The 23717-nt window shown below is 34.8% G+C and overlaps 1 protein-coding gene across 5 annotated transcripts in view; it reads left to right on the top strand.

Moving 5' to 3' along the window:
• Positions 1 to 2973: 2973 nt before the first annotated feature.
• Positions 2974 to 23717, top strand: part of LOC143650877 (uncharacterized) — an 80721-nt gene continuing 59977 nt past the window's right edge. For 2 of the 5 annotated variants that reach the window (XM_077122188.1, XM_077122192.1), the window contains exons 1-3: positions 2974 to 3379; positions 3678 to 3769; positions 6079 to 6158. The gene's annotated coding sequence lies outside the window, so the exon portion shown is untranslated. The other 3 variants (XM_077122189.1, XM_077122190.1, XM_077122191.1) reach the window with 3 other exon arrangements.

The raw sequence follows: 23717 nt of genomic DNA on the forward strand, positions 1-23717 counted from the left end.
TGCCTTGCTGGAGACCCTTGCTCATTTCTTAGTGCCTGCTCCTGTAAAAAAATAATATATATATATATATATATATATATATATATATATATATATATAAAACCTCCCATTGTGACAGGATAGTATGATGTGACCAGTCCTTTTACCATGGAATCATGGAAATATCTGAATCATGGAATGTTCCCATTGGGAATGGAAGAGGGGTTCACAGGAGATGGGTAATTCATTTGTTTGTGAAGTTGTGAACTATGATCTTCTGCCAAGATTGCTTTGAGAATGATTGTAGTAACAAGCTAATGTTTAAATGAAATATGTCATGAACTGTTCTAAGTATTTTACAACACTCACCTTTTTTTTATTTATTTATTTATTTTTACCTTTTTTTTGGGGGGTGCATGGGCTAGGACTTGAACCTCGGTTTCCCACATGACAGTGAGCATTTTACCACTGAACTACCCATACACTGCCAATATTCCTTTTCTTATTAATCTTCTGAGCTGGACACTGTTACAATCAATTGACTTTCTAAAGAGTAAATGGAAGGACAGATAGGATAAGCAAGTTGCCCAAAATGAACCATCTAAGAAGGGATAGACCTGGCACTGAAATCAAGGCAATGCAGCTGATATCACTGAGTTGTGAATCATAATGACAGGAAAAGCCTTCCCAGTTATTCCCAGGAAAGCCCTTGAAAGAAAGTTCCAAACATAATTTTGGGTGGTCCAGCTATCTTCAGTTACACATGGAGGCTAAATATTTCAAATCCCTCTGTTACATCAATAAAAGTGATCTTTTATATATTTTTTCATCTTAGAGAGGCAAATACTTCTGTTATACAAATTCTTCATACCCTTTGGTTCCAAAATACATATAAAGATGTTTATTTATGCACATATGAATAAATTCACATGTGTTTATACATTTATTTATTTTTATTGATTTATACATGCAATGCATACACATATATACAAATACATACATATAATATATATATTAAAATTTTCAATTTTCAACATAATTGTTCAGTGCCAGCTCTACACAGTACTCTGTTAAATGAACTATAAATTTCAAATGTCAAGAACCATCTTGGTCTCTGAGTTAGACTGCAAATACCTCACTTCAAGGATAGCCAACTTCAAGGAGGCTCAGCTCTAAGAGAAGCAATGGCATCTTGAAAATACATTCATATTGTACATTCAACACATTCTGTGAATTATATTGTGTGCAGTTGCTCCTGTTTTGGAAAATGGAAAATATCTTTGGAATAATCTGCCCTTCTTTCTTTCTTTTATTTTCTTATCTAAAAATATGGCACTGTGTATATGAAATCATAGCTAGCATCCTATCTCCCCTGATCTCTTATTCAGTGACCTGAAGAAAACATAGTTTTGTGGCAACCATTTTGGATTTTTTCTAGGGCCTTTCATGTTTCCAGGTTCCAGATCATGGGGACTGCACTTTTTCCCCACCTTCAACTCCCCACCTCCCACTTCAGCATCCTCAGGGCTTTTCTCCAACTTGGAGTGTAAAGATTTGTAAGTAGAAGTATATAGGAGAGCTTTTCCAGAATGTGTGAGTTAACAACATTAGGGGGTATGAAAGCACTCAGAAGTTGGGAAATTCAGTCTCTCATTTCTCCTACCCATAAATCTCTACCAAACCACTATGCATAGGAAGACATTTTAATTATGTTTTCCATGGGAGTGGTCAAGTAAAAGGGATGTTATCACATTATCTTGGTAACCTGTAGTTCATGGTTAAAAGGTAGGATGGAGAGATGGGACCAAAGCACAGGGGAATATGGATTTTGCATGTCAGCCATGTGTTATGGAGTCAGCAAACTCCTGCTGCAACACTGCTATACCAACAGATTTTGATGATTAATCCTCAGATTAAATGATTCATTCTTACTCTCCCAGGCGCTTCCCATTGGAAATATTCTAATTTCACACACCAACAACAGATATATAGAGACGTGATTTCATTTGCCTTGTCAATACTACAAAGAGGTAGATGGAAAAACATGGATGAACCATGCACATCTTAAGTCTGATGCAAGAACTGCAACACAATGTATCAAGGGGAGACATATATGGAAAATTGTCACCCTGAGACTTGCTCACAGAGTTTTAAAAATTCAGAATAGACCATACAAGAGTTCAAAGAAAGCACAGATATTATTCTCAGCTCTTTAATTGGTTCCCACAAACCTCCTGGCAGCCCTCTGAGTCAGGTTCTGGTCTTCTTCTCTTTATATATGGATGGTGACAGAGATGCAGAGAGAGGTGAAGACATAGTAGAGACACAGTGTCAGATAGAGACCAATATTCAGGCACTTGATTACACCTTGCAGGACTACAAGGAGCTTGAGGTGGATCAGATACTATGATATAAAGTCTTTCAGGAGTATCTTTTTTTTTCTCCGCATAAAACAAGATTTGCAAATATAATTGTTCATAGTTCACTTCCTTGGAACAAAGTTTACATATAATAGCAGCATATATAATAAATTCACAAGAATGAAAAAAGAAGAGGTTCTTTACTTATATCATGAAGCCCCTCCAACCCCCATTCCAGTGAGCACTTGGCAGGGATTCCATGGGTCAGGTTCAAAGAAAAAGCTGTGGAGAAGGGACTTCAATCACCACTCCTTATGACTTAAACAGCCCCTCCTAAGCTGTTTTGATCCTTGGAACTCTGTGTACCCTGAGCTGGGAACATGGGATCAGGCCTGCCATGCTTCCAGGTGGCAGTGAGATCCTGGGCAAATCACCTACATTGATGTCCAACAAATGCATCAGCAGAGCTGTGGCTATCTCTAAACTGGTTAAGGCAGAAAATCGGTGCCATGGTGGCAGCAAGGACTCTGGCTAAGTGGGGCCAAAGTAGGAGGTCACATGGGAGGTCACAGACACCCTTTGTGATGCACCAGGGGTTTTATCCTGGAATTGTCCAGACAGGTGGGGGTGGGGACAAAAGCATGATGTGGACAGAGGAGTCAGGTCATAGAGAGGAAGTTACAGAACTCTCATTACTTCTGCAGGTCTTTCTTTCTAAACCTTCAATATTAACTGTGCTGAGGAGTTCACTTCACCCAGCCTCAGTCTCCGGGTAGTGAACAGTCTGAACACAGACTCAGTTATTCAGTCATCGAGGGAGTAGCCACGTTTTTCCAATGAAGCAGAGCCCAAAGCTTCCTGCACTGTGGACCGCCGACCAGCAGAGGGGGCGCGAAAATGCCTTTTCTGACCAAACCTCGGTGCTGGTTCTTCCCCCGCCGCAACGCCACCACAGCCACAGGAAGGAGAAACAATTTCTTCCCATGGGACACACAGAGGAGGCGCCCGTATAGCTCTGGGAATACTTGGAGTACAGCCACGTGAGTAAATAGCTTCCTGTTCATGCCTAGACTGAGGGGGGCGGACTTTGTTGCTGTTCTGTGAGATTTATTTCTAAATAGCAAGCACAGAACCTTCATTTTATGCACGTAGTTCATTCTCTACTTTCTTAGCAAGAGGTATCGTAGCAAAGTGTCTGCTTGTCGGGGGGCTTTGCCAGGTCGGAAACTGGGATTTTTTTATGCAGTCAGGACTCTTCCGAGCGACAATCCTAATAGAGATTCAAAGACAGGGAAAAATCATTCTAAAATACTGAAATTGATATGCAAAATATTTCAGCCTTCCGGTGGAGCAGGAGAGGGACAGAACAGTTCTGGCTGAGCCTTATCAGAGTCCGGTAAAAGTGCTCACCGAGAAAATGGTGCTCACAGGTATATGCCTCTATTATTTCTCTTTTTGTTTAATTTTTTCCTGCTAAAATTACATAATTGAACAACATATTGAAGACTTTGCAAGTATAGGTAATACAACTCCCAATATTAATGTTAAATGTTAGTTACCCCAAATTCCATCCTTCATAATAATTTTTCTTTGATAGCTTTAATGAAAGCAAACTTCTGAGTAAAATTTTTGAAATATGCATTTTAAATTTTTCTTATTTTCAAATGCTATACTTTACAATTTTCTCATGACCAAGTGATGATCCTCAGTCACTTTTAAGTTTAGCTTTCTGAAATACTTTTGTTTTAGTGTTACTGATACTATACTATTTATATAGATAGATCAATACAGGTGATACTTGCATGACATGAGAATGACCGAAATGCCCTTGAACCAATTGTACACTTTAAGTTGGTTATTTGCTATGTGAATTTAACAAATATTCAAACTTCAAGTGAGGATATACTTGCATTGAGTAAAGCTCATGCATGAGCAGAAACTAGTTTTTGATATTTAAGATAGTATTGTGATTTTAAGTAGCTAGTATTGCATACTGTTTAAACTATTTAAGATGAAATTTGTGTGGCACTTAAATTATGAGTTTATTGAAGGTCCATGTCAGAAGCTGTTTTTTTTTTTTTTTTTTGTAATTCAGATGTGTTCATTGAAAGTAAATTTCTCTTGTTGAAAATTCAAATTCTGAGTCTGCACTTAGTTTACTTTTGTATATTTCCTTGGAAAGGTGAAATAAGTAAGTCTACAATCTTATCATTTTGTATGTGCCTATTTCCTCTGAGAATCAATATTTCAAAAGGTTATCAACTAGGTGGGCAACAGTGGCTCACTGGCAGAGTTCTTGCCTGCTGTGCCAGAGACCAGGGTTTGATTCCCAGAGCCTACCCATGCAAAAAAAAAAGATTATGAACCATTTTCAATTTCTTTTCTCCTTCTGTACTTTGAAATTTGAATGTCTATTCATGTCTAGTTGAATTTCACTTTAATGATATATGGTGTAGGGGGTATAAAGCTAAGAACCATCTACCTTTTTATATTATTTGGAATTTTGTTCAGATTTATTAACTGATTTCTCATGGTGCAGTATATCATCTCAGACTAATAAATTTCATATATGTTTGTAATTACTTTCAACAAGAATCAGTGCCTTGGTTACATGTGCTACCCTCCCAGCTTAACACATAAAGATAAACCCTCACATTTCATAGCCCATAGGACTTCTTCATCAGCAAATCCCTGCTGTGATCAAGTCACAACCTCATTCCCCTAATATCTACAAAAAGTCACTAATATCTATCAAAAGACTATTGAAATGGAAAAAGATAGATAATCCCCTCAAACACACAAACACAGTCAGGCAAAAAAGGCCAAGTACAGAAATATGACTAAAATCTGATCCACCTCTTGAAGGCAGAGTGAGCACAAGAAATTCTAGAGTAAGACATCCCTGGCTTGGAGAATGGATGTATATAATACATGGTTTTCTCCATGGCTTTCAACCTGGGATATAGTGCAGGCAGTCTCCAAAACATGTAACAGAGGAAGAAGTTTCTGTGTGAAACTTGAGTGCAAACACCTCACCGTTCCCACAAAGAGCCCAAATCATTCAAGACACCATAGTGCTATTAATATAGTGCTATTAATATAATGACATATTTCCTACTTAATAACATCCAGACTCTTAAAAGGCTGATTGCTTCAAAATTTTGGTTGAATTGCATTTAGGTAGATTTGGCCTCTGAATACCTTAGTGCCATGGTAGTGACATGGATGTTTTATTTTATAAAATTGCAAAATATTTAATTTTCATATTTACATTATATAGGAAGATAAACTATGTTTTTGAGTTTTTTTGCAACTCAGGCATCATGGAAAGAAATATAATTGCATATTTTGTAATAGAAAGTCCATTACTCAATATGAAGAAGGGAATAATAACCAAAGCATCTACTCTGGAGAAAAATATAAAGGTAGAATACTGATGACTTTTTTAAAAATTAATCTTGAAATTTTCCATTTAGAGCATTTGTTCTTTGTAAACATTTCTTTCTCTTTTTTTGCTACTAATGTCATTATTATTGAATATTGCATTGCTTCTGATAAAGAAATACATTAAGACTAAAAATTTTGTATAATTGATATGTGCTGGTTTTCTTTTGCCAATAACATGTTTATAGACTTAGAAAACACAAAGTTCTATAGTTTAAAAGCAAAACTAAAATTAATCAGACAATTGGGTAAAATGGCTACACACAAAATTAATAATAGTTTTTCTCCACAATAGGAGTAAACCAGAGAAAAGCTAGCAAGAACTAGAAATAGAAGTTGAAGGAAATGTCTTGTCTACAACAGCAACATAAACAAGTAAGATAAATTTAACAAGAAAAGTCCTATGTGAAGAAAACCATAAAATATCATTGAAAGACATAAACAGCATTCCAAATGAATGAAAATATGTAACCATGTTCTCAATAGTCATGTAACATTGATGTTCATACTCCAAAAAGTAGTTTAGAAAGGGAATGATTTCTAATTAATGCCCTAATAAGGTCTGCTGGGATGTTGGGAGAGGGACATGGGTGTTTTTGAAGTAATTTATTTTGAAATAATATCAAATGTATAAAAAATTACAAGAGTAAGTTTCTAGGTATGAAAAGTTCCTGATCCCATTACTAAGTTTCTCCAGCTGTTCTAATTTTATCATAATTTACTAATATATTTGGTCACTGACAAACATTTCATAAAAATACTCCACTATATTTATCTACAAAACAAAGACATGCTCTTAGAAAACTTCAAATTAGAAATCAACTTTGCTTCAATGCTATAAACCCACTCACGCACCCCTTCAACTTTTAGCCACTGTTCCACCCTTCACAAACTGTCTCAAAAATATCTATTTTTCCTGTTAAATTCAATATGGAGTGCCTCCTGTGGTTCTTTCATTTTCACATCTTTGACAAATTTAAGGAGCATATATGAACCCCAACCTTGATCTTCCCAGTGTTCCCTTTTGAGATTTAGGCCCTACATCCCCAGTAGAAACCTAGCTTGATGCTATGCTTTATTCACTGCAGTCCATCTAGAGTGATCAGAAATCCACTTTCCTCAGCCATTGGTGAGATGAAATTGATACCCTGTTGAAATTTTGCAAGTTCTTCCATATACAAAATATGCTTTAGCTTTGTATTATAATAATATTTTACAAAGACGTATTTTGAGATTATATCAATGCTGTCATCTCCACTCATCCTTCACCCCCCCATCCTTTCAACCCAGTCAACCACCACTCTAATAGTTGCTAACTGGTTATTTTTTCCATTTCTAACAGTGCTTCTATATTTTATTTGGCTTTCTACCTTATAAAGGGCTTGCTTGTTCACTGGCTATGTTATAGTACTCAAGATTCATGTATTCTATTTTATTCAGTGTGTTCTCATCTGTTATTTATTTTGATGCTTAAGCTGTACCAGATTGCACTGATAGGATCTCCTGCAAGCTGATTCAAGTGAGGTTCCAAGTAAGTCACCTGTCCTTAGTCTAGGTGGGATTCAAAGAGAGAGTAGTAAATTATACCTGATTTCAATTCCATGGTTCATCCTATGATACATGTCTAATTTCTTTCATTAAGGTTCATAGGCATCCATCTTTGGATATTTAAAATTCACCAATACTCTTCTAAATTTTCTCTTAATATACCTCTTTAGTCCTTATGTCAGCACAACTTAAACATAAAGGGCTCACTTGGACATAGATATCTCATCATGTCATTCTTTAAATTTGTCCACGCATATACACTGTTCTTTGAACAAGAGCCATAGGGCTTACAATTGTCTTCAGACCCTGAATACTTCTCTCTGTCACCCTTTGCCATCCAGTCCATCCCAATTGCCTGCAGTCCATTCCAGTCTTAGTTTTTGTGAAGCGCAGTCTATTGTTGCAGGGATTTTGTGCATTTTCCCATTAAACCAGTTTGTAAACCAAGCAAATTTTCCAGGACTTTGCCCAGCTGAATACTTCAGGTTTCACCAAACACACCTATTCTTCCCAAGAAGATTTTCCCTCCTCAAAAATGAAGTCCTTATATACAATGTGCACAAGTTAACATTGCTATTTTTTAACTTTAAGTTATCCTTTGTAAACTAAACTTAAACACAACAGGACAGACAATTGACTGTTTTGTTTGCCTCTATATTTTCATTGACTAATACAGCCTTGACTCAAAGAGATGATTAATTCCCTTAAAAATGTTGCATAACAGCTAAGCTAGAAAGACAAAGGGTGACATAAAACTATGAGTAATATAAAAGTAAAACCCTTGATAACCTAAAAAAATTTTTTTTTAATATGTACTTTTTTTTAAAAAAAGTAAACTTTTAAGAGTAAATATAATAAATGTAGACAATGTGTGTTTCTGGGAATTGGCCCATGTTGTCAAAGATATCTAATTTGTTCCATCAGAAATGTTTATAGTGTTTTCTTAAAACCCATTTTATTTCTGTAAGGTTAGAAATGTCATCATTTGCTACTAACTTTAGTGAATTGTTTCTTCTCTCTTTTATTCTTTGTCTAGGTATAAGATTTTCAATTTGGTTAATCTTTTCAAAGACCAACTTTTAGTTGTGTTGGTTCTAATTTTCAATTCTCTAATTCATCTCTGATCTAATCTTTATTTCCTTCCTTCTACCAGATATGGGCTTAGGTAGTTCTTCTTTTTCTATTTCCTTAAGATGTAAATTTTGGTATCAATTTAAAATTGTTATTCTTTTTAAATATGGGTGTTTGTATTAGGAAGGTTTTCAGAGCATCCTATAAGTTATGTTGTGTATTCACTTTTGTATATCTCAAAGTGTTTTCTAATATTCTTCATGCTTTCTCTGTGACCCTTTGGTTGATTGTGTTGGTCAATTTTCACATATTTGTAGCACTTCCCACTTTCCCTTCTGTCATTGATTTCTAATTTCATTCCACTTCAGTCAAAGAAGATACTTATGTTTTCAATGTTTTTATGTATTTTATAGAGTAACATGGTCTATTCTGGAAATGTTCCACATGGACCTCAGAAGAATGAATATTCTGCTGGAACTAGCTTGTGTATCATGTTGTCCTTTACTTCATCAATCACCTGTCTAGTTTTTCTATTCATTTGTGAAATGAGAAATTTAGCTTTCCAACTATTGTGTTAGAACTATCTACCATAATAGAGAATTATATGTCTATTCAAATAGACATACATTTATTTCTTCCTCCATATACTTTGGTACTTTGTTGTTTCTTGCATTAAAGCTTATAATTTTTAGATGTTCTTGATAAGTTGACACTTTAATATTTATATATAGTAGTTGTTTGTTTTTTGTAACAATGTTTTAATCTTATCTATTATTACAGTGTGCCTATTTAATATTTTGGTATTATTTGCATGCAGTATCTCAGTAATCTAATCAAGTTCACAACATACAGTGCCAAACAGGGTCTAAAGAAAGGCTGTCTCCACAAAATTGTACTAAGATTAAAGCATGGTTTTCTAGGGTGCATAAATCCTTTCAAACTGGCACACAGGGCAAATGCAAAAAATAAAGAATATCAAAATACACCCCTGTCACTTATATCCTGATTTAACATTTTTTGTATTTTCCCATATTTGCCATTCCTTCTTTCTTCCTTTAGGTCTTTCTCATTCCCAAACATTTGATAGTAGTTTGGAATGGTAGTTAGGTACAGGTGTCAACTTGGCCAGGTGGTGGTGCCTAGTTCCGTGGCTGTGGATTTGAATCATTAGCTTGTGAAACTCATCTATGGCTGATTACATCTGCAGTCTCTGAAGGGAGTGCCTTTGTCAATGAGTGATGTTTAATTCAATTCATGGGAAGCTTAAAAGAGAGAGCTCAATGCAGCATATACCCAAGCAGCTCATCATACCTCATCTCAGCACTCACAGCTCAGCCCAGAACTTTGGAGCTGCAGAAGGGAATCAACCCTGGGAAAGCTATTTGAAACCTGAAACCTAGAGAGATTGCCAGCAGATACTGCCTTGTGCCTTTCCATGTTTGGCTGGCTAGAATAGATTGATACACCATTGTCCTTGTGCACAATACTTCTATGCAACTATCCTTAGAACTAGGATAATCACTAATGTAACTGCCTTATGTAGAATTAACAAGTTAAATACATTTAATATTGTTACAAGTCATATTCTGTTTTCCAATTTTTTTCATATGTCCAACAAGGTCTTTTCAAGATTTTTCTACATTATTAGATCCAATCTTGTGTATGCATTGCATTTAATTGTCCTTGACACTTTTGTTGCCCTTTCTTTAAATTGTGGAAGCGTATATACAACATCTATGGTACCATATCAAACACTCTTAAGAATAATGTTCACTGAGCTTAATTACATAGACAGTGTTGGACTGTGCTCATCACCATCCATTTCCAGAACTTTCCCTTTACCCTAAGCAGAAACCTTGTACCCATTGTACATTAATTCACTGTTGCACATCTATCCTGCACCAGATAAGTGTTAATCTATTTTCTGTCTCTGAACTTGCTTATTTCAGTTATTTCAAATGAGTGAAATCATACAGTATGTCTCTGTGTGCCTGACATTTCATCCCATGTGATGTCTCCTAGTTTGACCATATTGTACCATATGTCCGAATTTCATTCTACAGCTGAATAATATTCCATTGTCTGTATATGCAATGCATTTTATCTCTTCCATTGATGCATCCTTGGATTGCTTCCATCTTTTGACTATAAGAAAACCATTTCTATAAGTACTTCTGTATAACTAACTGTTTGAGTTCCCCATTCTTAGAGGAATATACCTGTTCTAGTTTGCTAGCTGCCGGAATGCAATATACCAGAAACAGAATGGCTTTTAAAAGGGGGAATTTAATGAGTTGCTAGTTTACAGTTCTAAGTCTGAGAAAATGCCCCGATTAAAACAAGTCTATAGAAATGTCCAATCAAAGGCATCCAGGGAAAGATACCTTAGTTCAAGAAGGCCAATGAAGTTCAGGGTTTCTCTCTTAAGTGACAAGGCACATGGTGAACACAGTCAGGGCTTCTCTCTCAGCTGGAAGGGCACATGGCAAATACGGCATCATCTGCTAGCTTCCTCTCCTGGCTTCCGGTTTCATGAAGCTCCCCAGGAGGCATTTTCCTTCTGCATCTCCAAGGTCGGTGGGTCGTGGGATCTCTGCTTCGTGGTGCTGCAGCATTCTCTGAATCTCTCTAAATCTCTCTTTCTCCAAAATATTTCCTCTTTTATAGGACTTCAGAAACTAATGAAGACCCACTCAAATGGGTGGAGACATGTCATCCCCTAATCCAGTTTAACAACTATTCTTGACTAAATCACATCATCCAGGGAGATGATCCAATCACAGTCTCAAAGATACATATTGAACAGAGACCATTCTACCTTTATGAAATGGAATTTTGGTTAAAACATGGATTTTCTAGGGGGCATACTTCCTTTCAAACCAGCACAATACCCATAAGTAGTATGCCAGGTCAGATGAGAGTTGTATGTTTAACTATTTGAGGAACCTCCAAACTCTTTCACACAGTGGTTGCATCATTTTATATTTCCACCAGAAATGTACAAGGGTCTCTAATTCACTGCCTCATTGTGAGTATTTATTTTGTTTTATTTTAATAGTAGCCATTCTCATGAAAGTGAAGTGCCACTGTGATTTTTAGAAACTTGTTCTTGTGGTACCACTTAAACTACCTACAATTTCCCATTTAACCACTTTCAAGTGGACATTTCAATTGGTTCAGTTACATTCATGACATTGTGTTACCATTGCCAATGTCCATTATCTCAACTTCTCCATCAACATCAAACAACAATTCCCTGTCCCTCTATACCCCTCCAGACTTTGGTAACTTAACATAATTTGGTAACACAGCAGCCTTTGGTCACTATGAAATTTCTTTCTTTTAGTTATTTTGCATAAGCAAGTTCTTACAATATTTGTCATTTTGTGTCAGGCTTATTTTACACAATATGTTACCTTCATGATTTATTCATGTTATAGTATGTATTAGAGCTTCATTCACTTTTACAGCTGAATGATATTCCATTGTATGTATACCACTTTTTTAAACAGTTTTTATTTACTCTCTATACAATTGATTCTAAGTGCACAATCAATGGCTTTTGTTATAATCACATAGTTACGCACTCATCATCACTGTCAATATAAGAACCTTGTTATTTCTTCCAAAAATATACCACACCCCTTATATCCTCCTAATATTGACAGTTAGCTTTGGTATGGTGACTTTGTTACAATTAATGACAGAATATTACAGTATTATTGTTAGCTATTGAACTTAGTTGCATTTTATTTTTTAACTTTTTAATAACATAATAAAATATATGTATATCTATGCAAAGCAAAGAAAGACAAAAGCAATAGTTTTGAAAGCACTCTTTAGCAAGTAGTTACAAGACAGATCCCAGAGTTTGTCATGTGCTACCATACCACCATTTCATATTTTTCCTTCTAGCTGCTCCAGAACATTTGTATACTGCTTTTTGTTTACTCATTTGTCTATTAAGGGACATGGGTTGCTTCCACCTTTTAACCCCTTTGAACAATGCTGCCATAAACATTGGTATACCATATTTATCAATGTTCCTGCCTTCAGTTCTTTTGAGTATATACCAAGAAGTGGGATTGCTAGGTCTTATGAGAATTCTGGTTTCAACATTCTATAGCACTGCCCAACTAGCTTCCACATGTCTGTACCATTTTACAATGCTGCTAGCAATAATATCAGGATTCCTATTTCTCTGTATCTTCATCAACATTTATTATTTTTGACTTGGTTAGCAATAGTCATGTACAGGATGGAAAGTGATAATCTCATTTTGCTTTTGATTTGCATTTCTCTGATAACCAATGATGCTGAATATCTTTTAATGTGCTATTGGCTATTTGTATTTTCTTTGGAGAAATTCTACTTAAATCATTAATGAAGCTATACTGTCCTAGACATTGTTGCATTGGGAGGGTTTTTTGTGTGTGTGCATGGGCAGGCTCTGGGAATTGAATCTAGGTCTCCAGCATGGCAGGTGAGAATTCTGCCACTGAACCACTGTTGCACCACCAATTGGGAAGTTTTTGATGACTGATATAATACTTAATTGTTCTTGGTCTTTTGAAATTATATTTCTTATTGAATAAATTTAGTCAATTTGTATTTCTCTGAGAATTTGTCTATTTTATCTGTTACCTAATTTATTAGCACAGAATCGTTCTTAATATCTTCTTACAATCTCTTTTATTTCTGTAAATTCAGCAGTAATATTCCCCCTTTCAGTTCAAGTGATTTTTGTTATTTGCATCCTCTCTTTTTGTTTCTTTATTAGTCTATCTAATATTTGTCATGTCTGATTATTTTGTATTTTCCTTTTCATTCATCTTAAGATATTTCCAAATTTCCTGGTGATTTCTTCTTTGTCACATTGATGTTTTATGAGTGCATTGCTTAACTTCCACATATTTGTAAATTTTCATGTTCTCTTTACTGATAATTAGTTTCATTTTATTTTGTTCAGTCAAAGTCTTTATATGATTTCAATCTTTCAAAATTTATTGAAATTTGTATTCCAGTGTATTTGTGATATAATATATAGTCTGTCCTAGAGAATGATCCTTGAGTACTTGAGAAAAATACTTACTCTGTTGTTTTCAAATATATTTGTTTTATATATTTCTCCCATTCTGTATATATTATATACAACTATATATGTCTGCCACATCTATGTGGTACATATTATTATTCAAGATCTCTGTTTCTTTTGGTCTGCAGTGTGGATTACATAAAGTGATATATTGAAGTCTTTTACTACTAATATGGAGTCACCTATTTCTCCCATCAGTCTCACAGTAGCTTCACCTCATAGTTCCATCATCATCACACTCAGTTTTAGACCATTTTCATTGCTCCAGAAAGAGAAACAACACATAGACATATAAAAGAGAAAAACCAGAACATCCCATTTCCACTATCTCCTCTATTGTTGACCTCTAGAGTTGGTTTGGTATACTTGTTATTGTTGATGAAATAATATTGAGGTATTACTGTTAACTCTAGTCCATAGATGGCAATAGATATTTTCCCCATATGCCACTTATTATTAGCTCTTTATACAAGTGTTGTATAGTTGTACTAATTCATACAAGAAATTGATTATATTTGCAATGTTAATCAATGACTTATTATGACTCTAAACAACTACTTTCAACCAAACTTGCCAACAATAGAGAACTATTACTTTTTTTTAAATACTTTTATTGTAAACAACCAACAAACATACAAACATTCTTGACATAGTTATAATCAGTGGCTCACAATATCATCACATAGTTGTATATCCATCACTGTAATCATTTTTTTGAACATTTGCATCTCTCTAGCAAAAGAAGAAAAAATAAAAAAACTCATACATGTCATACCCCTTACCACTCCCTTTCATTGACCACTGGTATTTCCGTCTACTCAATTTATCTGTTTTTAATTTGGTCTGCATTATCTTTCATCTCTGTGATGTCTGATATTTTTCTATTTGGTCTTTCAAATTCTTCATGTTCCTCTAGTTTCTACTTGATATCCTTCATATCTCTGAACAGCCTTTATTTGTTGATACAAATTCTAAGTCCCCTCAGATGATTCAATTTGGTCATTTGGCTGAGCCATATCTACCTCTACTTTTTGCTCCCCCAGTGTGTTCTTGATGTCTTTTTACCTCATTCTGAACAAGCTTACTCAGCCTTTCCAAATTCTATGTCCTCTTGGGTGACTTAATTTGGTCATTTGGCTGAGCTATACCTGCCTGGTCTTCCCATGCTTTATGATCTTCTGTTGTGAACAGTGTGAACAGGGCATTTTAATGTTTTAAGTAGGTTACTTTGCTGATTTATTTCCTTCCCACGTCTAAGATTTTGGGTCTACTTGAATTAATTTTGAAGATCCCCTTTTGGATTTGGGTTATTAGTCTTTCCCTGTGAGACCAAGACCCTAATCTCAAAGGGAGGATTGGAATTACAACTTTGTTTGAGAGCTAGGCAGATAAGTAATTTGTCAAACTGGGTTTTCCTTTTCTCCCCAGCAGATGGTGCTCTTGAACTCTCTCATCCACTTAGGCCCACCTGACCCTTACCAAATCAAGTGAAAGCCCAATGGGACTCCAGCCAGGGCCATCAACTCTGGCATGTGCCAAAATCTGCCAACCCTGGGACAAGCAGCAGCCCCCCAACAGAGACTTCTCTGGGTGGCCCATGGATCTCTAGTTATGTCCTGACTCCACCACTGCTACTCCCCCTCCCCTGATGACGTGGAACCGTAGGACTGGATATTTCAGCTTCACTCACATACAGACAGTCTAGAAATGTCTGGAGGTCAGTCATGGCATTCAACTTGTCTGGCCTCCTCTGCCTCACCTGTCTGTCTGCACATACCTGCAGTCTTTAGACCTCCATGGGGGAGGGGAGTGGCCCTAGGACCCAAAAAGGTCTCTTTCACTGGTTGGATATCAGACCAGCACACTCCAGATCTCTCCCTTCCCCAGCCCAGTTCTTGCTTAAAAAAAAAAAAATTCACAGCAGTGTATCTCGGAGGTGGGGAGTAGACACTTTTCCTCCGCTAAGTGGCATCTGTGTATAGGGAAAGCACATCTGTTATCTTCCAAGTTCACCATGGACACACCCATCTGCAAAGCCGAAGGCAAAATCTTCCCAAGCCAGCTGTGGGGGTAAGTGGAGTCATGACTGAGCACATCCACCCCATTCTCTCTGTCCCAATTTCTCCAATTAGAACTATTACTTTTAATCCCAATAACAAATTATCTTTACCTTTATCTGTTTCCAAACATATAAATTCAACCTTATATTAAAATTCTATGTGTATTAGGTAATTACTCCCCTTTTCTCTAGCTTCTGGCTATTGTATCTTTTAAAACAGAGTTCACATATCCTAGTTATTTTTGTAATTGATCCTTTTATCCATATATATAGGGTCTTTCTTTGTTCCTGCTAAGAATATTTGGCTTTTAGTTTATTTTGTCTGCTGATTATTTAACCATCCCCACTCTGTTTTGATCACAATATTCATGGAATATTTTTCCATCCCTTTACCTTTAACTTGCTTGTCTTTGAATTTAAAGTGTGTCTCTTGTAAGTAGAATAAAGTTCTACTTTCCACATCACAGGGGTTGGAGGAGAAAGCAGTGCCCCCACAATGCAGAAAATGTGCATAAAATTTTTTGACCCTCTCTCATATCAGAGAATAAGTCTGAATTTTTCTCTTCTGTTTATAATAACTTATTGGTATTAAAAAATGACATGGATATTATATAGTAGTATATACAAATTTTATACATTTTTGAGTTGCAAAACATTTGTTGTCTCATGGCCTTCATGAGTCACCTGCAGCTTCTGCAAAACTCTCCTGAAAATTTCCTTTAATTCTTATTTTGGGTGCTGTAATGGTGGCTCAGCTGCAGAATTCTTGCCTGTCATGCTGGAGACCCAGGTTCCAATTCTGGTTCCTGCCCATGCAAAAAAAAAAAGAAAAATTTCTTATACTAATGTGTGGTATATTGAATATGTGATGGAAAAAGTCATGATGTAGAAGGGATAACTGCAATTTCTGCTTGAGAAATTTAAGACATTTACATTTAACTCCTGATAATTCAGGACTTCTGCCATTCTGGTATTTGATTTTTGTAAGTCATACTTTTTTTGTACCTTAATTATTATTTCATTACTTCCTCCCTTTTAATTTAGTTGAAATTTTTAATGGACTACTCCAGAAACACTAAGAATACTTCTTATTTCCTTTTTTTGTAATCCTGAATCTAATAATCTCTTTAGATTTGATTCCAATCTAACTTCAATATCACCTATAAACTTTGTTCCTGTGTTTCTCTGTTTTCCCTTCTTTATAAAGTTCTTGTCACAAATTATGTGTTTATTCCTTGTGAGTATAAAACCATGTTTGTCATTACTTTAATGCATATACTTGTTAAATTCTATGTGTGGAGTGACATACCAAAAATATAATAAAATAGTACTGGAATTTATAATTACCAACATAATTATCTTACTGGAAATCTGTATCTTTTCATGATGCTTTGATTATTGGTCTTGTGTCCTTTCCTTTCAGTTTTAAGAACACACTTTAGCTTTGCTGGCATTATAGATCAAGTGGTGATGCATACTCAGCTTTTGTTTGTCTTTAAATATCTTAATCTCTCCTTCAATTTTGAAAGAGAGGTTCTCTGGGTATAATCAGTCTTGTTTGGTAACTATTTTTTTTCAGTAATTTATAATATTTCTTCCCACTGCCTTATTGTGTCCAAGGTTTATTTCTTTTATTTTTAAAGCAGTTTTATTGAGATATAGTCACAGTCCAAATTAATGTATAGTCACATAGCATGCAATCCATGCAAAGTGTACAATCACTGGCTCACAGCATAATGAACAAGAATAATGCATTCATCAGCATAATTTTAGAACACTTTCATTCCTCCCAAAAAAAATCTCTTAATCATTATAGCCCTTTATTATTGAAACTTAGCATTGGTGTAGTGCCTATTTTTGTGTGTGCTAAGAAAAATTATATTCATTAATTATTAAATTAAATATTGAATTAAAAGAAAAAACTTCATACTATACAGTTCCTGAAGGTAACTAATTTCTTATGTACATGTCATATTCCCCATACCTGTTATAGTAGCAGTATGAGAAATGTCAATAAATTATAGCAGGACAATAGCCAGACACGAAGCTAAGTGAATGAAGAATTAAGTTGTATGAAGACTGCTATTACTCAATATATAGATGACAACTGTTTAATGATAATGAGGGGAAAAATAATATTCTGTGCCAGGTTTCTGGGAAGAATATTATATCAGTTCTTTATCTCTAACACCTAGTACAGATCTGACACAGAATAAGTGCTCAATAAAATTTACAATCCTTAATAATTACTAACATTTACTGAGTTGCTTACTATATTCCAAGCATTATGCTAACTAATCCCTTTACCAGCAAACTTCTTGAATACTCAGAGTCATTTCACTTTAGAGCTGGAATTTAAAACAAATCTGTTATGACTCTATAAGTAGCACTTTCAACCATTTGGCAATGTGGCTTCTCAATTTTATCAAATAACTAAATAAAACAATTGACATTCTGAAAAAGCTCCATACTCAGAAATTGAATTAGAATGAACATCTCATTTTAAAGATCGTCCTTCATTAATGTGTTCGCCTAGAGTAAAAGTTATCAGAAGACTTTCCCTAAAGACAAAATTTCTACTCTACAACAACCTTAACTAGATGATCATTATGTTATCCTTATCTATAGTTAGGGTTACCCTGGCCTTAATTAAATGCATACTTCAGATCTTAAACCATTACTCCACCTAGCAAAGCCCATGCAAATTTTGTTGCAGTGAGTGTTATGAGTTAGTTATGAAGTAAAAGAAAACATATAATTTGAAAGCATTGCATCTGCACTCCCAATACTCAGAGACTGCTACAACAGTATTGTTAAAGCAGACATCTTTTCATACCTTTAAACATATTTTAATACATTTTCCTTTATCTAAATCTTGAATAAAGTGATTTGATTAAAAACATGGGGCCTACTTGAAACAACTTCCTGAAATATATCCCTTTATTGACAAAAATGTCAACAGACTTCCTACCACTCCTTCAGAGGCCTCCTGGAGTTTGGTTTATTTCCTCTCCATTATCTTTCCTACTGTCCTTAAGCAAGCCAACCTAGGTTATAAACATTGAACATACTCAATAATATGCATACTCTTTGACAAATCCTCAAAGTTAAGAGGGACTAGCTGGAGGGAGTTTCTAGATGTCAATACTTTCTAGGACAGGGAGTTGTAGTCAGCTTGGTCTCCTGCATTGCACTCCTAGGGCCTGAGTCCCACTGGGGTCCCTGATCCTTAATGAGACTTGTGGCAATTAGGCATTAAAAACAACAACAACAACAAAAAGCAACAAAGCATTTAAACACTGTGTTTATCCCATTCACTTTCTAATTTCAAAACTGATATATGCTCATTGATGAGAATTCAGAAAGTTATAGTTACTGTTAGACTGGAAATTTTTAAATTATATTTCAGCTATTGTTGATTCTGCTGTGTAATGAAATGGATTCAGTATTTTTGCCACAATTATAGCTAACATGGCTGCATGGTATGGCTTAATGCAATTTCAAGTTTGCTGAGGAGAACAATTGAAGTGTATATATAAATGTCACAGAGCTGGGACTTTAAAAAGCAGCTCACTTTGTAGAACAAAAAACCCCACTGTTTATCCCTTTATGAGCATTTTTTCAAGAATCATTTTTATATTGGATGATGTTCATTACTTTCAGTAAGAAAGAGGTATTAAATGACTTGCAACTATCAAAATAAGTGTGGAGACAATTTTACAGTTGATGAAAGAATTTTAAAATATTGTTAACTCTAGTCCATAGTTTGTTTTAGGTATAACTTTTCCAAACTATCACCCTATTATTAACATCTTGTAATAACATCATACATTTGTTCTAGTTCATGTTATCTGGCTTTCCTTCTAGTGACACACGTTACTTTAAACTTTCCCTTTTAACCACAATCACACAAATTAACAGTTCTAATTAGACTCACAATAATGTGGTAACATTACCTTTTATCCATATCAAAATATTATGAATCAATGTAATTAAAAGTTCTACAAAAAATATGCATCAGCTCCCCATTCTCTACACTCCTATGTCCTGGTAACCTATATCCTAGATTATAACTCTATGACTTTGTTTATTATTAATTCACATTAGTGAGATCATAAAATATTTGTCATTTTGTGTCTGGCCTATTTAACACAGCATAATGTACTGAAGGTTCATCAGTGTTGTTGCAGGCATCAAGAATTTATTCCTTTTTACAGCTGAATAGCGTTCAGTCATATTTATGTTCATCCTTCATCTGTTGATGGACACTCCAGTTGTTTCCATCTTTTGGCAGTTGTGAATAGTGATGCTATGAACATTGGTGTGCAGATGTCTGTTCATGTCCTGCTTTCAGTACTTCTGGGTATATACCCAGTAACAGGATTGCTGCATCATATGGCAGTTCTATACTTAGCTTCCTGAGAAATGTCAAAACTGTCTTCTACAGCAGCTGCACCATTTTACATTTCCACCAGCAGTAAATGAGTGTCCCTATTTCTCCATATCTTCTCCAACACTTGTATTTTTTCATTTTCTCAACATTTGCAGTTTTTTGTTTTATTGGCCATTCAAATATTGGCCATTCTAGTAGGTGTGAAATGAAACCTCATGATTTTGATTTACATTTCCCTAAAAGGTAGTAATGCTGAGCATTTCTTCATGTAAATGTTAGCCATTAATATTTTCTCTTTGGAAAATATCCGTTCAGTCTTTGTCTTTTGCCCATTTTTTTATCGGGTTTGACATTTTATCATTGAGTTTAGGATTTCTTTATAATATCTGGATAGTAAACACTTACTGAGTATGTGGTTTCCAAATATTTTTTCCCATTGAGAAGGCTGCCTTTTCACTTTCTTGGAAAAGTCCTTTGAAGCACTAAAGTATTCAATTTTGATGAGTTTTCATTTACATATTCTTTCTTTCATTGCTTGTGCTTTGGGTGTAAAATCTAATAAACCTTTGCATACCCCAATTTCTTACAGATGCCTCCATACATTTTCTTCAAGGAATTTTATGTTCCTATCACTTATATTTTGGTCTTTGATCTGTTTTGAAGTAATTTTTGTATGTCATGGGATTGTGATCCTCTTAGATCTTTGGTATAGATATCATCCATTTCTTCCAGCACCATTTGTTGAAGAGACTGTTCTGTCCCGGTAGAGTGGACCTGGCAGCCTTGTGAGCCATCAATTGTTGAAAAGTGTGCAGGTCTATTTCTGAATTCTCAGTTGCTTCCATTAATCAATATGTTTATCTTCATGTCAGGTCCAGGTTGTTTAATCACTGTCTGCAATGTGCTTTGAAGTCAGGAAGTGTGAGTCCTTCAACTTCTTTCTTCTTTTTCAGGATGTTTCTGGCTATTCTGGGCATCTTAAACTTCCAAACAAATTTGATAACTTCCCTTTCTATTTCTTCAATGTCAGCTGTTGGTATTTTGATTTGGATTGCATTGAATTTGTAAATCAATTTTGGTAGAAGTGACTTCTATCAATATTTATTCTTCCAAGACATGAACGTGGAATGTCCTTCAATTTATTTAATTTTTCTTTGATTCCTTTAGCAATGTTTTGTAGTTTTCTGAATACAAGTCCTTTATATATTTGGTTAATTTATTCCATGATATTTGATTCTTTTAGTTGCCATTGTAAATGGAATATTTTTCTCTAAATTTCCTCTTCTGAATGCTCATTACTAGTGCATAGAAAAACTACTGATTTTTGCATGATGGTCTTATATCTCACTACTTTGATGAGCTCATTTATTAGCTCTGGTAGTTTTGTTATTGAGTTTCTGGAAATTTATTTATACAGGATCATATTATCTGCAAAGAATGAATGTTTTAATTCTCTCTTTTCAATGTGAATGCATTTTATTTCCTAATTTCTCTAGTAGAACTTCAAGCATGATGTTGAATAACAGTATTGGATGTGGGCATCATTGCATAGTTCCAAATCTTAGAGGGAAATCTTTCAGTCTTTCACCATTGTGTATGATGTCAATGTGTTTTTATCACATATGTCCTTTATTATGTTGAGGAACTTTTTTTTTTACATGGGCAGGCACCAGGAATTGAACCCAGGTCTTTTCTTACAGTATATTTATCTGGCTTTGGTCTTAGGATGATGTTGGAATAATAGAATGATTTAGGTAGTGTTCTTCAATTTTTTGAAAGAGTTTGAGCCTAATTGATATTAATACTTCTTGAAATGATAGGTAGCATCACCTGTGAAGCCATCTGGTCCTGGGCCTTTCTTTTTGTGGAGGGTTTTGATGTTAGATTCAATCACCTTTCTTGTAACTGGCCTTTTGAGGTCTTCTATTTCTTCTAGAGCCAGGGTAGGATTCATGTAATTTTTGAAATTTGTCCATTTTATCTAGCATGTTTAATTTTTTGACCCACAGTTAGTTGTTCTAGTATCCTTTTATGCTCCTTTTTACTTCTGAGGGGTCAGTAGTAATGTCACCCCTCTCATTTCTGAATTTATTTATTTGTGTTTTCTCTGTTTTTAAATTTTCAGTGTAGCAAAGAGTTTGTTAATTTTATTGATCCTCAAAAAATCAAATTTTGGTTTTATTGAATCTATTGTTTTTTGGTTCTCCATTTAATTTATTTCTGACTAATGTTTGCTTCTTTCCTTTTGCTTGATTTGAGGTTAGTTTGCTCTTCTTTATTTAGTTTAAGTGTTTCCTTAGGTCTTTTATTTTCATTCTTTCCTTCTTTTTTAGTGTAGGTGTTTAGGGATACAATTTTTCCTCCTAGCACTGCCTTTACTGCATTCCATAAGTTTTGATATGCTATATTCTCATTGTCATTTTTCTTGAGATATTTATTGATTTCTTTTACAATTTCTTCTTTGTCCCACTGAGTGTTTGATTGTTTCTATAAGAGAAGAAATTAATATTATTAGTAAAGAGGAAAAAGCAAATGATATGAAAAATAATTTTCTGATTTAATTCAATGAGAATTAATTAAGAAACTTCATTTTAGTGTTTTAGAATGCTCAAAGTGTGGTTAAACAAAAATAAATATAACAATGGTTTAACAAATGTCATTCTCACTATTTGTAATTCAATTTAAATATTTAGAATCAGGATAAAAAAGGAAACAAGCGAAAAAGGGGAATAAGTTTCCCCAACTTGATGAGATACTGAGGAATGCCTATACGCTTTCAGGGAATCCAGTTATGATCCTTATAATATTATAAATGCATACATTCTTTCAAAATATCACAGTAAGAGATGGCCTAAGAGAATTGTTGCATATAGAAGCTGCCAACAGATGAATTAAAATAACTTATATGATCAAATAATTTATATGGACATATAGTAAGTGAAAAAAGTCAACAAAATCACATTTCATAGTGGACTGAAATATGGAGTCAGTAGAAACTGTGTCATGAAATGGAGATGAAATATATTATAAACATACCTACACTGTTGATCTTGAGGAGAAGTAGCAACTCTTTTTTGGTACATAGTCTGGGAATTGAACCTGTGTCTCCCATATGGAAGGCGAGCGTTCTATCACAGAACTGCCCATGCACCCTGTAGCAACTTTGTAATGCTCCCAAATTATTCATGCATCCATTCATTCAAAAATACTTTGTACAAAAAATATTGTACAAATTCTCAACAGAGCAAACATAGTGACTTAAGTCCTTAGTATCTTTAGGATGGGTGAGTGCTTTGCTTAGGCTATCTGCCTGGATCTCTTAAAGAGGTGTTCTACATCCTCAGTGCCACTTTATGCATGAAGTATTCATTGCCATGTAGAAAAAACAGGCCTGTCATTTCCCAGCCCTTCTTTATGTCTGGACAGCTTTGCTTAGTGTTGTGGTTCAGTGCTAGACATCTCTTTGTTTCTGCACCAAAATATGTCACCCAACATCTTTATTAGTAAAAAACTATCCATTCACCTGTCATTTGTCTTCTTTTTATTCAATAATACAATGTTTTAAAGGAATGTTATTAAAAGTTTCCTCTCAAATCCCAGTACCAGCAATGGGATAGGTACCGTTCCAAGTGTTACAGGCAGAAATGGACAATTGAACAAAAAAGTATTCTTTCCTCTTACATTCTTGCAAAGCACTGAAAGAAAAGCAAAGATCAACACTGTAGAAAACAAAATACCTTTAATATAAATAAAGTATTAACTCAAATT

Source organism: Tamandua tetradactyla, chromosome 11 (assembly GCF_023851605.1).
Source record: "Tamandua tetradactyla isolate mTamTet1 chromosome 11, mTamTet1.pri, whole genome shotgun sequence".
NCBI lineage: Eukaryota > Metazoa > Chordata > Mammalia > Pilosa > Myrmecophagidae > Tamandua > Tamandua tetradactyla.